Raw genomic sequence first — 14,186 nt, forward strand, 5'->3', positions numbered from 1 at the left:
GGGAACTCCCTAAGATTTGGCATTGTGACTTATGAATATTTGTATCCCTATTTCCTAGCACAGTACCTGGCACAGAGGAGGCAAGTACAATGGATTGCTACATTTATATTTTTAGTTTATCAGAAACCTTTGAGGGTTACTCTTAAGAAGAGACTAGATGAATAGCAACTGTGCACATCAGGAGGCTTAGTGAGGGACAAGTTGAGTCCCAGAGCCATGGAAAAATGAGTGAGCTGTGGCACACATGAAAAGCCAGGTATCCAGAGGAGCAAAATTGAAAAAGAATTGAGAACCAGCGGGAACTGCAAAGTTCTCCAAATTTGCCTTCTTCCCATATCATTCCTGTTCTTGATTAATCTGAATATCAGTTTCCACAACAGAATAAGGCCCTGGGACTTGTGTGTCACGTGAGAAGGAAGGTACACAGATTAATTTTAGTCATTGAGAATAGATCTACTGAAACATTCCCTGCAGTAAGTATGGATTTTATTACAAGTGCTGAATAAACTCCCCAGAGCTTTTCCTGCTTTTGTGAGGCCATGTTAGTTCCAAAGACAAAAAGACAAAGTCTAAAAGAAATAAGGAACTCAGAGGCTATTTCTAGCCACAACTTTAGCAAAGCACTTTAAGCTCTATTCTGTGAATCAAGACCACGTTGGAAAGGACCTGAAACTGATGTTTTTAGTAACAAGTGGCAGACATAGTCCCCATGATATAAGACCCATTATAACAAAACTTTGTATTGGGGATGTGAACATTTTTGCGTAATAAAAGCTACTCCTATTAAAATATAATATGGAGTGATTAACATGCTTTTTACAGTGTGACCCTTGAAATATACCAAGCAAGTAAACTAGTGAACTTGATGAGTGAGTGTAGGGAATATGAGATTGATTAGAACCAGGTGAAAGGCAGGTGAGGCACATCACAAAATAAAATCTACCTCGATAATAGAGTTGCCTGCGTGCGTGTGAGAGTGTGTATATGTGTGAGATTATATAGTAGCCCTGTATATTAAATAATGATCACGACTCAAAATGCTTTAATATTCTGTGTAACTGAATAAAAGTAAGTTGAAAATACATGAAATTCTTCTAAATGATTCCCAAATGCTCCTCTTTATCCAAAGTGGTCTTTGTACTCTCTGCTAGACCTAGGGTTGTGCGATTGATAATTTCACCCATCAGCATCAACCCTAACCTAAGGTTAGTGACCACTCCTGAATGCAAAGGGCCCCCACCTATGAGGAGAACAATTCCATGGCCCAAGCACTCATCAGAAATATCACGGGGTATTGTGCATGTAAGAGAAGGCCCTTTGATGTAAGCACCAAGGCTGTTGCCATGGAGACCACATGATTCAAGTCACTTCCTGATGCTAAAGCACCTGATCTTCATGTCGCCACTAATTTCCACAGAACCTCGACCATACTTGACATTTTAAACTCTTATATGACAGAATTTATTTTAAGAAAATGTCTGCTCTCCCCCTCATTCATAAAGCTAAAGATGCAAAATTTTGAAAGATATGCAATAATCCCTTTAAAATTTGGAACCAGATGTAATTTTTCCTTCCTTTTCTTATTGCTTATCATTATAACAGATTTATTTCTCATGTAATTTTGAATGTTATTCTTTTAACTTAGATACCTCTGAGGAAGCACAAGCCTGTCTAATGTAAGGAAAATGGGCCACAGGGTGTTAACTGGCAGCCACACCAGCTGAAAGAGACAAGGCCTAGAGGAAGAGACTGTTGTTTAGGGGCATTCCAGGAGCACCCATAGGAGTGTTCGTTTTAGAGCCCTTGTACCATTCCTCAAAGAATTGGGACCAGAGCTTGAATGATCCCAGAGCCTCCATTAGATTTGTATTATACATGGGCTGCTGAGGAACGAGTCATGGCTCGGGCATGAGCAGCTATTAAAGGGTGGGGGGCCTCTGGTGACTTCATTTGGGGTTGAGGAAGGAGCTCTTGATATATTTTTTGAGGTGTACAAAATACAAACATGCTACAGGTCACATTTTTAAATAAAATAGAGAACATGTAGTTTCTTGTAAATTCTTTCTAAGTTGTCAGGTTGTTTTTATTGAACTCTAGTTGTGCAATATCAATTTGAAATTAAATTAAAGAGGAAATGGATGATTAAAAAAAAAGCAAGGTCGTAGGACATAGGACCACGTAATAAGCATCCCTACATTGAACAGCTAAGTCATTTGCGTTTTGATGCTTTTTAAGGACGAGTTAACTTGTGGCTGGCATAACTATAGAGGGATATAAATTTAGGCTTTTCCTTCCTCACAAAAGGAAGTAGGAAAAGCTATATGAGATGTTGATTCTCAAATTTTGAGCTGGCTGAAGTGCAGATCACTCTGAGGTCCATACAGTATATCTTTAATTCTTTTTTTTTTTTTTTTTTTTATTTATTTTTTCCCCCAAAGCCCCAGTAGATAGTTGTATGTCATAGCTGCACATCCTTCTAGTTGCTGTACGTGGGACGCGGCCTCAGCATGGCCAGAGAAGCGGTGCGTCGGTGCACGCCCGGGGTCCGAACCCGGGCCGCCAGTAGTGGAGCGCGCGCACTTAATCGCTAAGCCACGGGGCCGGCCCTATATCTTTAATTCTGAGAGTAAAGATTTTATATGAGTCAATAGGAGTCTTAAAGCTAAAGTAAGAGGACATTGATGGCTGATGAAAGTAAAGGAGGTATTTAAACTTATGAAAAAATAAAGGAACAGTTCAAAATCTATAGGCTGAGAACAACTAACAAAAAACAGAATCTGAGCTTTTTCTTTTTCTATTTTTACTCATGATTCACTTTTTTTCAAGCCACTCCATCTCTACATACCATAGTTGACTCATAATCATAAGGGAGATAATTATGCTCTCCACCTGTATTACACAGCCATTGTAGTATTTCAGCCTGGATCTTTTCTCTACCACTTCAACAGTTAAGAATTCATTATGTGGACACAGGGCCTCACACCCCACACAGGATGCCTGGGTCGCAAACTCCTGTTTAAGGATATATTCCATGTGTTAATATCCATCACCCCATGGAATCAAGTAGGTCATCTTAAAACTACTCAGTGAAAATGGGAAATGGATGTTCATTTTTTTAACATTTTTTATTTTTTTTCTCAATCCAACTGAATCACTAGGAAGTTTCTACCACAATTATATTTTAAATATTTGCAAACTGTGTGCTCTGTAGTCAAAATACACTCAAAAGTGCTTACTTTTGTTATATGTATACATAAGTGTGTGCTTATGCTGTGTTTGGGCATACAAAACCAGCTTAGGTTGTATCTGAGTTGATATGGGCAGAGAGCTATACAGTTATGTTAGTTGGAGAAATGGAATGTGCCCCAATTTGAGGCATGAAATGTTATCAGTGAATTAAAATTTGCATGAAGCTCTGAAAGATGACATGTAACTTTTTCTTCACTAATATCAGTCTTAAGTATAGTACTTTTTAAGTAATGTATTTCTAAATAGGAATGAAAGATTCTCTTCTTCCTGAGTGATTTTTTTGTAATTTAGCCTGAAACCATTTTTTCTAACCAATGAAAAAATCCTGTTTCCTTTCTCTCCTTTCCAGTGTTAGAACTGTTTATTAGCATGTTACTTCCTGATCACACTAATTGGCTGAGTATAGTGGAACAGTCGGTGGAACCAGATGTTGTTTACGCCCGCTCTTCCTGGGTCTCTTGTCCCCATTATCCTCATCTGGGTTACTTATAAAGCCAATGCCCTTTGTCCTCTTAGATGTATACTTCTGGTTTAAGGATTCTTAATCAGTGACACTAGAAGGTTGAGAAAGCACGAAGGAAAGAAAGGAATAATCAAGAAGTGACTATATTAAGCAAAGCAGTGAAACCATGTAAATTTAAAATTAAAGGAATCAACCTCACAGTCCTAAAGGTGACAAATTACATCCTAATTTTAAATGTGAAATCTATGCAAATTAACTTGCTACTTTCCTGATACCACCAGTGCCTAGATTTGAGCACAGAGAAAATTCAAAAATTTACCTTCATTTTGGAATCATTTTTTTTCAGTGCTTTTCCTTGACTTTCTCCTAAACTGTCCAATAAGCAGTCTCTCCTCTGCCCAATCTAACAAAATTAATTTGTGAAGTATTAGTAAAACTTCTCAGGGTTTCATCAAATCACCTGTCTTGGGGAGTTAGGAGCACACCGCCCCAGAAGTTTCTTTTATTGGCTGCTGTTTTGAGGTACATTCTGTGGACCAGCTGCAGAACAAGTTAATTGTTACTGTGGGGATTGAACTAATAATATTATCTTTGAGAGCCTCCTGTGTGCCAGACTCTTAACATAACTTTTCTTTAATCCCAAAAGCACCTCTATGAGGTATTAAAATCCTTATTTTCAAGATGAGGAACCCAAATCTCAGAGAGTTAAAGTAACTTGCCCAAAGTTAGATTGTAAAGGGAAGAACCAGAGTTGGAGCCAGTCTGTTACCTCTGATGACTACACCTTATGCCTTTGGAAAGAAAGCTAGAGGTTACCAGCACTATATTGTACACAAGTGAAGTGGCCAACCAAGTCCTTCTACAGCAGTGGTTCTGAAACCTTATTGTGCAAAATAATCACATAGGGAACGTACTAAAATTGCAGATTCTTTGCCATACCTACCGAGATTCCAGGAATCTGAATTCTTAACAAGAACCAGGGTTAATTCTGAAGCAGATTTTTACTTTGAGAATCGCTTTTCTAAAGGTAGTATTAGTAAAATTATCTGTCTGTCTATCTATCCATCCATCCATCCATCCATCATGTGTATGTATATCTGGAAGAGTTTCCATAATAATTTTTACTTGAAGGAAAAAGAAATTGACTTCTCTTGCCACATGATGGTTAAGCTTTTGATAGTTTTAAGGTCAACTCCTTTACAATCTAAGCATTCCTTCTCTGTCTACTTTCTTCCTCCCAAGAAAGCTGAAGGGTTTTGCTTTCTTCAGATTAATTCAAGAGGTCATTGATTTTTGAGTTGAGTCATTTCAAGTATTGCTAAAGATGTTTTCATTTTGATAGGATTAGAATTTTTTTAAGATTGATATCTATTAGTGTTTTGAGAAACTGTTTTTTGACACTGTTAGCCATAGACATTGATTTTAATTAGAGGACACAACTTATTTTAAAAGATCTTTGGGAAGTGGGCTGTTCTGAAACCAGATATAAGAGTAGGCTACCTTGAGAATCTGTGTCTCTAAAATAATAATGAATTGAAGAAAAATAGGTGTAGCAACACTTTTTTTGTTAGGAGACAAATTTTTAATTTAAAAAAATTAGTTTTCCATAAGCCGGTGCATTTTTCATGGAGAAAGGCTGTTGGTGACACTTACTAAAGTGCTGCAACATTTTGCTAATTTAAAAAAGGTCTGCTTCAGATCGATTGTGACCTTATCAATAGGATGATCTCATTCATCTCCTTTGGAGACTCTTGTCACAGGGAGCTGCAATAGCTCTGAGCTGCCTCTACTCTGATTGCAAAATCAACATTGAAGAGGGTTTAAGAATCAGTTGTGGTAAAGTGAAGCCTCTCTGTGATCCTTCTTAGTTATTCATTTTTAAAAAAGTGAAATCTTTTTATAATGTCTCTTAGTTATTTGTTTACAAAAAATCACAAACTCATGCTACTATATTATTTACTCTAATTTTTTGTTCTTAAGACTAAGAGCTATTTAGGTGACAGGGAGAATGATTTTGTGATATGTATTAAATTTGTGGTTCTTTTGGACCAGGACTTCCTCCTACTTGATGCATTAATTTGTTCATATGAATTATTCTGTTATTTGTTGGAAACAATTTTCAAATAGCAAATATAATAAAAAATGAAATTCCTTATAGTTTACTATTTTTCAGCATTTTCTTCTAAGAAATTGTTTTATAATTTAAAAAAATAATTTTATGTTCTTGAAGTTTGGTAAAAATTAGAGATGCAACTTTCAAAATGTATTACATGTTCCATACTTAACATATATGATGAGGTATGTGAGTAAATTAATGAGATTTAATTTCCTGGGTGGCTTTTGGAGTAAATCTCTGGGTTTAAAGTAGCATTTTGTTTCAGAACAGTAATTGTGCAATCTATAGTTCCTTGAGCCTAATTTTATAGATAATAAAAATGAGAAAGTCACTTTTCTTATAATTAACCTTCTTCCATTTCTTTTTTGCTTTTCACATTTATTAATTTTATCCTAACCATTTCAGCTTTCTAATATTAGTTTGTCTTAATTTTCTTTTATTTCTAGTCATCTGTGATCAAAACCATTTTCTCTCCATCTGCTATCTTTTCATTCATCTCTGCTTTTAAAATCTGTTTCCTCTCCTGTAGACTCATGAATATGCCATGGTGTGTCAACTTTCTTTGACTAATTAGGAGGGGGAAAAGAATTCTTTACTTTTGAGATTGTCATTCTCCCTGTGTACCAGTCTGAACAATTAAAATCAGCTGTCTTTGCCTGCTAATGATTCCCCAAGTTAGATGTGGGAAATTGAAATAGGATGTTTTCCTTTTGAGGACCCCTGCACTCTGTAACAATGCACCCTCCATCACCCTACAGGGCAATTGACTGCTGTTCAGTGCACAGTTCAGCCTACTTTTTGAACTGATCTTTGCTAATGAAATAGCACTGACCTCTTAAAGGTGTTGCTATTTTATAAACTTACTTTTGTGTATTTCAAATATGTGTCAGGAAAAATAAAGTGGCCCCGTTTTAGTAATATCCATAATACTTGAGAGAGTTATTTTATATCCATTTTATTTTATGCATAACTATTATTTACATTTCTTCTTACTTGGAAATATTATATTAAGATGCTCTCTAAGAAGAATGTTTATTCAGAACTCAATTTTTTTGTTTTAATAATCAAAACTATCAAAATATTTGCAATCATCTTATTCATGTTTTAGACATATGTCAGCCAATAACCAGTTACAAAGAAATATGATCCAACACAATGAGAATTCATTGAGTACCTTCTAAATGCATAAACTTTTCACGGTCTTGTGAGAAATACAAAAAATTTAAAGTTTGGTAATTAATGACACAGTAAGTTATATGATTAAGTATCAGAATAATTGGTGGACTCAGTCAATGCTCTGTGATTTCAGAGGAAAGAGAAATCAATATGAATTGATGATCTTGGAAAGCTTCATTGAAGAGCTGGTGTTTGCACTTGTCCTTGAAAGATGGGTATATTTATATATACTCTCCATACCAAAGACCTCCTATTGAATATATTTAGAAGACAAAAGGAAAGAGTCAAGGTGATTTTAAGGTTTCATGCTAGGATAACCTGGAGAGTGAGATGTCATTAGTGACAAAAGATATCATGGAAGCTGGCTTGAGAGAGAAGGTAAAGAATCTAGTTTTGGGCATTTGAAGTGTGATGTCCAGTAAGAAGACAGAGATACAAGAGACCAAATGAGACACCAGGGCTAGAAATGGAAGCAGTATTGTATAGTAGAGAGCAGACAACTGAAATTACAGAGACCCAAGTTCTGGTGCCCTCCCTGATGCCAACTAGGTTAGTGAATTTAGTTAAGTGACTTCATGGCTTCCAGCTTCCATTTCCTTATGTGTATAATAAGAGAGTCTTGAGATTTCTTGCTTTTTAACACTGTATAAAGAAACATTTCACAGTTCTCCACGTGTAAGTAATAGTCAAATCCATAAAAGTACATCTGACCTCTGGAAAAGAGGAATATTAAAGGAGGAGGGCTGAGCCTGGAGGAACAATACAGTTTCGATTTGGAAGAAGACAAAGTAGAAGGGAATGTGTTGTCATGGGGCAGATGATGGTGTTAAGGAGAAGAGACAACCAGCATGTGAGATGACAGAGAGCATGAGCAGAGTAAGTAAGGAGAATAACTGAAGGAGTGACAGTTTATGTCTCCTGACTTTTTACCCAGTCTTTGTGTCTGTCAAGATAGACATTGTGCTGTAACAGTGGAGTGGTAGTTCTTAGAAGGTTGTAATCATAAATCACAGGATATACATATGGATTTCACCTTGTTATATGCATTGACTATATATTATGCATCAGGAAAGTCAGATTAACTCATTGACTGTTCTAAGAAAAGCTGGACTTCTTTAGGCCAAATCACATTCACATACACAATATAGTTTAGTCAGAATATGTGAATGTTTTAACATAACTGTTTGTTCCATTTAAATAGTTCAAATAACCTTGCTTTAATTTCTGATTACTTACTCCAAGTCTGTATTTTGGAAACATGCCAATATTTGAAACAGAATCACTGAAAACATCGTTTGATTATCTAGGCTATTTGATGGTATATTAAAATAACACAAACACATTTGTGAGCCCAAAATTTAACACACATCAGAAAATCGTAATGCGAAGAGGGCCTCAAAGGCCTAACAGTACTTTCTTTCAAATTTAACCCTTCAGTAAGCAACAATTATATTTAAATACGCAACATTTCTAACCAACTCTGTGACTGGATTCTACAAATAACTAATAAGGTTTATCACCAGAGATGCTACTAAGATAGTTTCAGTAATATTAGAGGCAGATGAGGAAAATCCCCAACACCTAAAATATCCACTTTAATTTCAAGACTATTAGTAATGCAAAATATCTCATTTTTATCTTATCAAAAGAGATTTAAAAAAGGTTATTATAGAAGAATGAAAAGAGTAAGTGTAAAAATGTTTGAAAGAGAGGAGCCTTAAATTATTTTATGTTTCTACACTTAAATTGGCGGATATGTTCATTCTTACACTAATGACTAAAACTAAAAAAGAAATTTGGTTTGTTTTTTTTTCAATGTTGTGTGTATTCCTATCCTTGAGGTTCTACAAATGTTAAAATAGTCAAGATTTTAAGAAATTTGTTCAGCTAAAATAAGGTAAGAATATTAATTCTAATCAGTATTTACACTCATGAGAATTTACTGTTTTGGGACAGATTTGTTTTGGAACCACTGTAAGAAAAATGCTAAAAAGCCAATTAGATTTTTATTTTTAAAAAAACTACTTTGGACAAGTAAAGGTTATTTGTATTCACTTCATAGAGTGCTATGCAGACAACTTTTGTTGCCCCCTTTATCTATGAAAAATGACTACCTTGGACTTTTTCTCTCTTTCCTTACCTCATACTTCCTAGGCAGCTTCCACCATTAAGATGTATTTGATGCCATTTTTACATTATTTTATTTAATCCACACAACTGTTTTTCATTGTTGCAGAGAGAAATTGAGACTTAGAGAGCTGAAATAAGCTGCCTAGGGTTATGTAGGCTAGTCAGTGGCAGAGCCAGGATTCCAAGCTCCTTTTGCTTAACTCTCTTATATACTGTCCTTTATTTCTTGGCTATCTACTCCAGGCACCATGCTTGATGCTGAGGATGTGAAGATGAAAAAGACCTTCTCCCAGATCTCATGGCGCTCAGTCTAGCAGGCTAGGGTCATTGCCTTTCCTTGTGCAGTTCGCTGGGCAGTACCAGGCCTGCCAGTGCCTACCAGAGTGGATGTTTCCCCCAGGTATCAAGTGACATCAGCTAAGCCCCTGTTCTCACAGAACCTGCAGGTAGTTTTCTGTCTTAACTCCAAGGTGACAGTTGCCAAAGCAAGCTCTTGCTGTGACACTACCAAGTATTTCCCGAGTCTTCTAGAATTCTCTCAACAGAAAAATAGGGAAGAAGTGTTGCACAAGAATAAAGCAGGAGTATCACCATTGACAGCGTGTTTATGCAGTATGAGTCAGAACTCTCAGGTACATCGAGCCCTGAGCCCGAGCCAGTAATGTGACTTACTTTTTTCCAGCACCCTGTGACCCGCTGCCTGGCCAGTCCTTATGACAATGGCATCAGCAACTGTGCTCAGTTCGCCACATGATGACAGCCTTTCCAGTGTGTGCCTGCCATTTATTAGGACATTAGTGGCCTGCCATCCTCCAGATGCCCAGCCGTGACTATCACACAAAGAAAACATTAGCTTCCTTGGATGTTGCTATTGTAATTTGAAAATTAGTTTTGCCTTCATGGCTGCATCACATTTGGAATCTCTTTTTGATGTTGTTATTAGTTTGTGCTCATGGTGCTCATGATAACTGTCACACATTAATCACGTACATCATGTGATTCTTAATTTGCTCTATTATGACAAATGGATTTAGACACAAACTTGCAATTACCTATTTTGAGGTTAATAGCAGATTTGGGGTTGTAATTGGTTTCCAAATATTCAATTTAGGGAAATTATTTCTCACCCAGCTCTGAAACATGTTCTAAATGAGCAAATTGTATTTTTTACTATCACTGCGAAATTGTGCCAGGTGAGACCATATGAGACATCTGAGCATAGTAATACACCCAAAAGTTTTTACCAGAATACAATATCTGTGTATTCTGTGGGGTGTTCTGCTCTTTGCCATTATCTCATTTATGCACTCCATTTTTATCTGAATCTCAAATTACTCCAGAACATTTTACTTTATAAACTTTCTCTTTATGGGGAACATTATATAGTGATTATTCCATTTTCAGAATGTTAGCAGTCTTAATAACTTCCTGCAATTATTATTTTTTAATCTAATGGCAAGAAGAAGATATTTGTAAAGGTTGCTATACCTTTTGATTTTTCTCTCTTGGATCTCTTTGTTAAGTATTGCATATTTAAAATGATTACATATCTAGAATCATCTCAGAACTTCTCTTTCTGAATGAGCAGAGGAATCTCTTATAGGGTCCTTTTTGGTTAGAGAGACTTCTTTTTCTTGGAGTGTTTGCGTAGACTAATGTTCACCTTCTGCTACAACTCTCTCTCGTTACATGCGAATTCTTATACATCTCCAGGAAATGGTACACATTCATCTATTCCAGAAAAACTTTCTTTTCTAATAAATCTTATTAACACAAATTTATAGACATATGGGATGCCAGTCAACAAGTGACTGCAGAAAGTTGTGAGAGATGGAAATATGGAAATCAGAGGTGGAGAAAATTCAGAAATCACTAGCTTAGAAGTTGTGTATCATGGAAGCTGCGAGTCCAAATTCTGGAGTCAGGTAGCCTGGATTTGACTCCTGTTTCAGCTATTTCCTGTTGGACCGTGGGCAAGTCGCTTAACCTATGTCAGTTTCCTCATCAGTAAAATAGTAGTATCTGTTTCACAGAGTTGTTGTGAGGATTAAATAAGTAATTTTGTAAAGCTCTTAGCACATTGTTAAGTGCTTAGTAAATGTTAGCTGTTATTATCTAGTCCCCTGCTCTTATCCAAAAAGGAAATTCTTTCCACATGGTTCTTAAAGGATGCTCATTCAGCCTGTACTTAAAACTTTCCCTATGAAGAGCCATTTATTTTTTCCTCCTATTTTTGAATAGTTCTAATAATGAGAATTGAAGTCTTTTTCCTTGTGACTTCTGTACTTTGGGTCCAGCTCTGCTCATTGGGACATATATAATGTGTTTTCTATAAAAAGATTTTTCAAATATTTGAAATATCTTGTCCTCCCTCTCTTCCAGGTCTTTTCTTCCTAAGGCTAATTACCCTTAACTATCTCACATATAACATTGTTTGCAGGCCCCTTGCCTTCCTACTTGTCCTAAATTGGTCCTTAATTCACATGTTAATGTCACTATTAAAATATGGTGCCTAGAATAAAACCAAATATTATCTGACCAGGGCAAGATGTGACTTCTCTTGTTTTAGATATAAAAAGTATCATGGTCTAAGATTTCTTTAGTTTTTTCTGTGTGTGCCTCAGGGTAGGGAGGCGGTATGGAAACCACTGTGCTCTTTTCTCTTAGATGCTTGCCTTCACCTAAAGTCCTTATGGTCTTTTCACTTGAAATGCCCTAAGCCATTTTGGTGCTGTTGATATTTTAACCCAAGTGTAAGACTATATAGTTAAGTTAAATGTAGTAATCCTCTTGTTGAATACCAATGAGAAAAGGGTGTACGTTAGAAGAAGTGTTATACAGGGTTCACTAGTGTTTTGAAGTGCCTAGCTTAGTGTAATTCACCAAGTGGATGCTCTGTGAGTCTTTATTCACTATAAAATATTCAAATAGTCAACACTCAGTGAGTGCTTGCTCTGTACCAAGAACTACTGTAAGTACTTCACAGGCAGGTTCTACTTCTTAGCTGCATTTTATAGCATACAATTTATAATGTAAAGAGAGATCCTATAACTTGCTCAAGCTCACATGGCTAATTAATGATGGAAAGGTAGACAGGAACCAAATCTTGTATGCCTTGAAGGCTAGGGAAGGAATGTAGATTTGATTTGAAAGCCATTGATATGACACTGAGAAGTGTTCCCTGGGGAGTGGCACAGCCAGGTTTGTGGGTTTAAAAAGGCCGCTCTGGCTGCTCTGTGGAGAGGAGGTTGGAGAATGGCCAGAATGCAAAGAGGCCACCACAAGCCTCTTAAAGAGTTTAGGCAAGACGACGTGGCTAGGCCAGCAGAAGAGCAGCAGAGAAGTGGATGGTTCAACGTTTGTTCTGGAGTTGAGTCCTCAGGATTTGGTGGTTGGTGGGATGTGTGGTCAAGGAAAGGGAGGACTCCAGGATGACTCCCAGGTTTCTAGCTTCAGCCACAAGATGAAAGTGATGATTAAAAACACAAATTAGTTAGGAGAACTGATTACTTACATGCTTATGTGCTCAGAAAATATCTTAGTGGGTGACTAAATGAATGGATGATATATATAAAGTTAAAACCAGAGACTACTTTCAAAGGGTTTACTTCTCTATTACCTCATATTCTTAAGGAAAATTATATAAAACAATGTCTTAATGAGAAAATGGAGCCTTTTTTTTTAAACCATAGTGCCTTGAGAGATTTTTCTCTCTAGAAGAAAATGCCTTTTTCTCATGAGGAAAGTTGGCAGGCAGCAATTTCCATTTGTTCCTTTATGTTTCCAAGCTTTTTAGTCTTCTCTGGTATGTTTCTATAAGATTAAATCATGGGTACATGTGTCTAAACACGTCTGTTCTGTTCAGAGTATTTTTGAAATGTTTAGGTGGAAGAAAGAATAGAGCTGGAAGGAGATAGAAGAGAATTAGAAAAAAAGGCGAGTCATGAAATTTTAGCCCTGTAAAGGAATCTTACAGATAATGTCTACTAAACCACTCATTTTAACGTTGAGGAAATTAAGGACCTGCGAAATTGTTCTTTATCCAATCTGGAGCCTTAAATTCTCAGTCTAGGGTTCTCTCGACTGCCATGATTTTTCTTGAAGCTGTCTTCTAGAACCCTGCCCTTTAGAAAGGAACCATAGAAAAGAATCCAAATTCTAAGTTAGGGAAGAAGTAGCTTCCACCTGATTGGTGAAAACGGTCATAGCAGAAAAATATATCAGTGAGAGAGGGGAAAGGAGTTTAGAGTTGATACCCTAGTGAGAATCAGCAACACAGGGTCAAGGTTAGCCAAACATAAGTCAGGATAATGATAACCAGTAAGTACCCAGGAGCTGGGGGTCAAGGTGTGACAAGGTTGCCAAGTGGACTGGCAAACATATTCCAGACACCGAAAGAGACCTGAGCACCTCACAGCCCAGACAAGGGCTGTGCCATGTTTCCTGTCAGAGCTTAAAGCCTACAGGTAGAAAGCAATAGGCATGAGGCATTTCACCTTGGGAGTTAAAACCAAAGTTTTGGTATATAAGAAGCTGAGCCTTTGAAATTGGGGCCCATAGCAAGGCCAAGGCAATGGTCATTGTACTCCACCTGTCAGGCCCTGACCAACAGTCATCATTTTCTGATCAGTCCATGAAAACGGTCACATAGGCATGATAAGAAGCTGGAACAGGAGTTCATTGAGAGAAGAAAGTGAGAAAAATAAAGTATCTTTCATAGTAGAGGAGCTATAAAAACGTATATAGTGACAAGTCACCCTTCCAATCCTGTCGCTCTGCCCACTACCCATTCCTGCTAACAGCTAACCACTGTTCTAATTTTCCCTTTATGGGTATTTTTCTGCATATGCAAATCAGACAAATACAGTATTCTTGTTTCCCTTCATTTTTTACAAAGTGGTGCTGTATTATACACACTGTTCTGCACCTTACTATTTTCATTTGATAAATAATTATAAGGACTCTCATAATATAGAGCTATCTCCGATAGCTCTAAATAGCTCCAAAATGTATCCAGGGGCTTCTGTCCCTAACGAAAATTTCAAAATACAG

The 14,186-nt window shown here is 36.8% G+C and overlaps 1 protein-coding gene across 2 annotated transcripts in view; it reads left to right on the forward strand.

Annotated features, from left to right (window-relative positions):
• FBXL17 (F-box and leucine rich repeat protein 17) overlaps positions 1–14,186 on the forward strand; it is a 479,183-nt gene that overhangs the window by 380,434 nt on the left and 84,563 nt on the right. The gene's annotated exons all lie outside the window — the stretch shown is intronic.

The sequence above is a fragment of the Ceratotherium simum genome, chromosome 4 (assembly GCF_057802395.1).
Source record: "Ceratotherium simum simum isolate JZ-2026a chromosome 4, ASM5780239v1, whole genome shotgun sequence".
Classification (NCBI taxonomy): domain Eukaryota; kingdom Metazoa; phylum Chordata; class Mammalia; order Perissodactyla; family Rhinocerotidae; genus Ceratotherium; species Ceratotherium simum.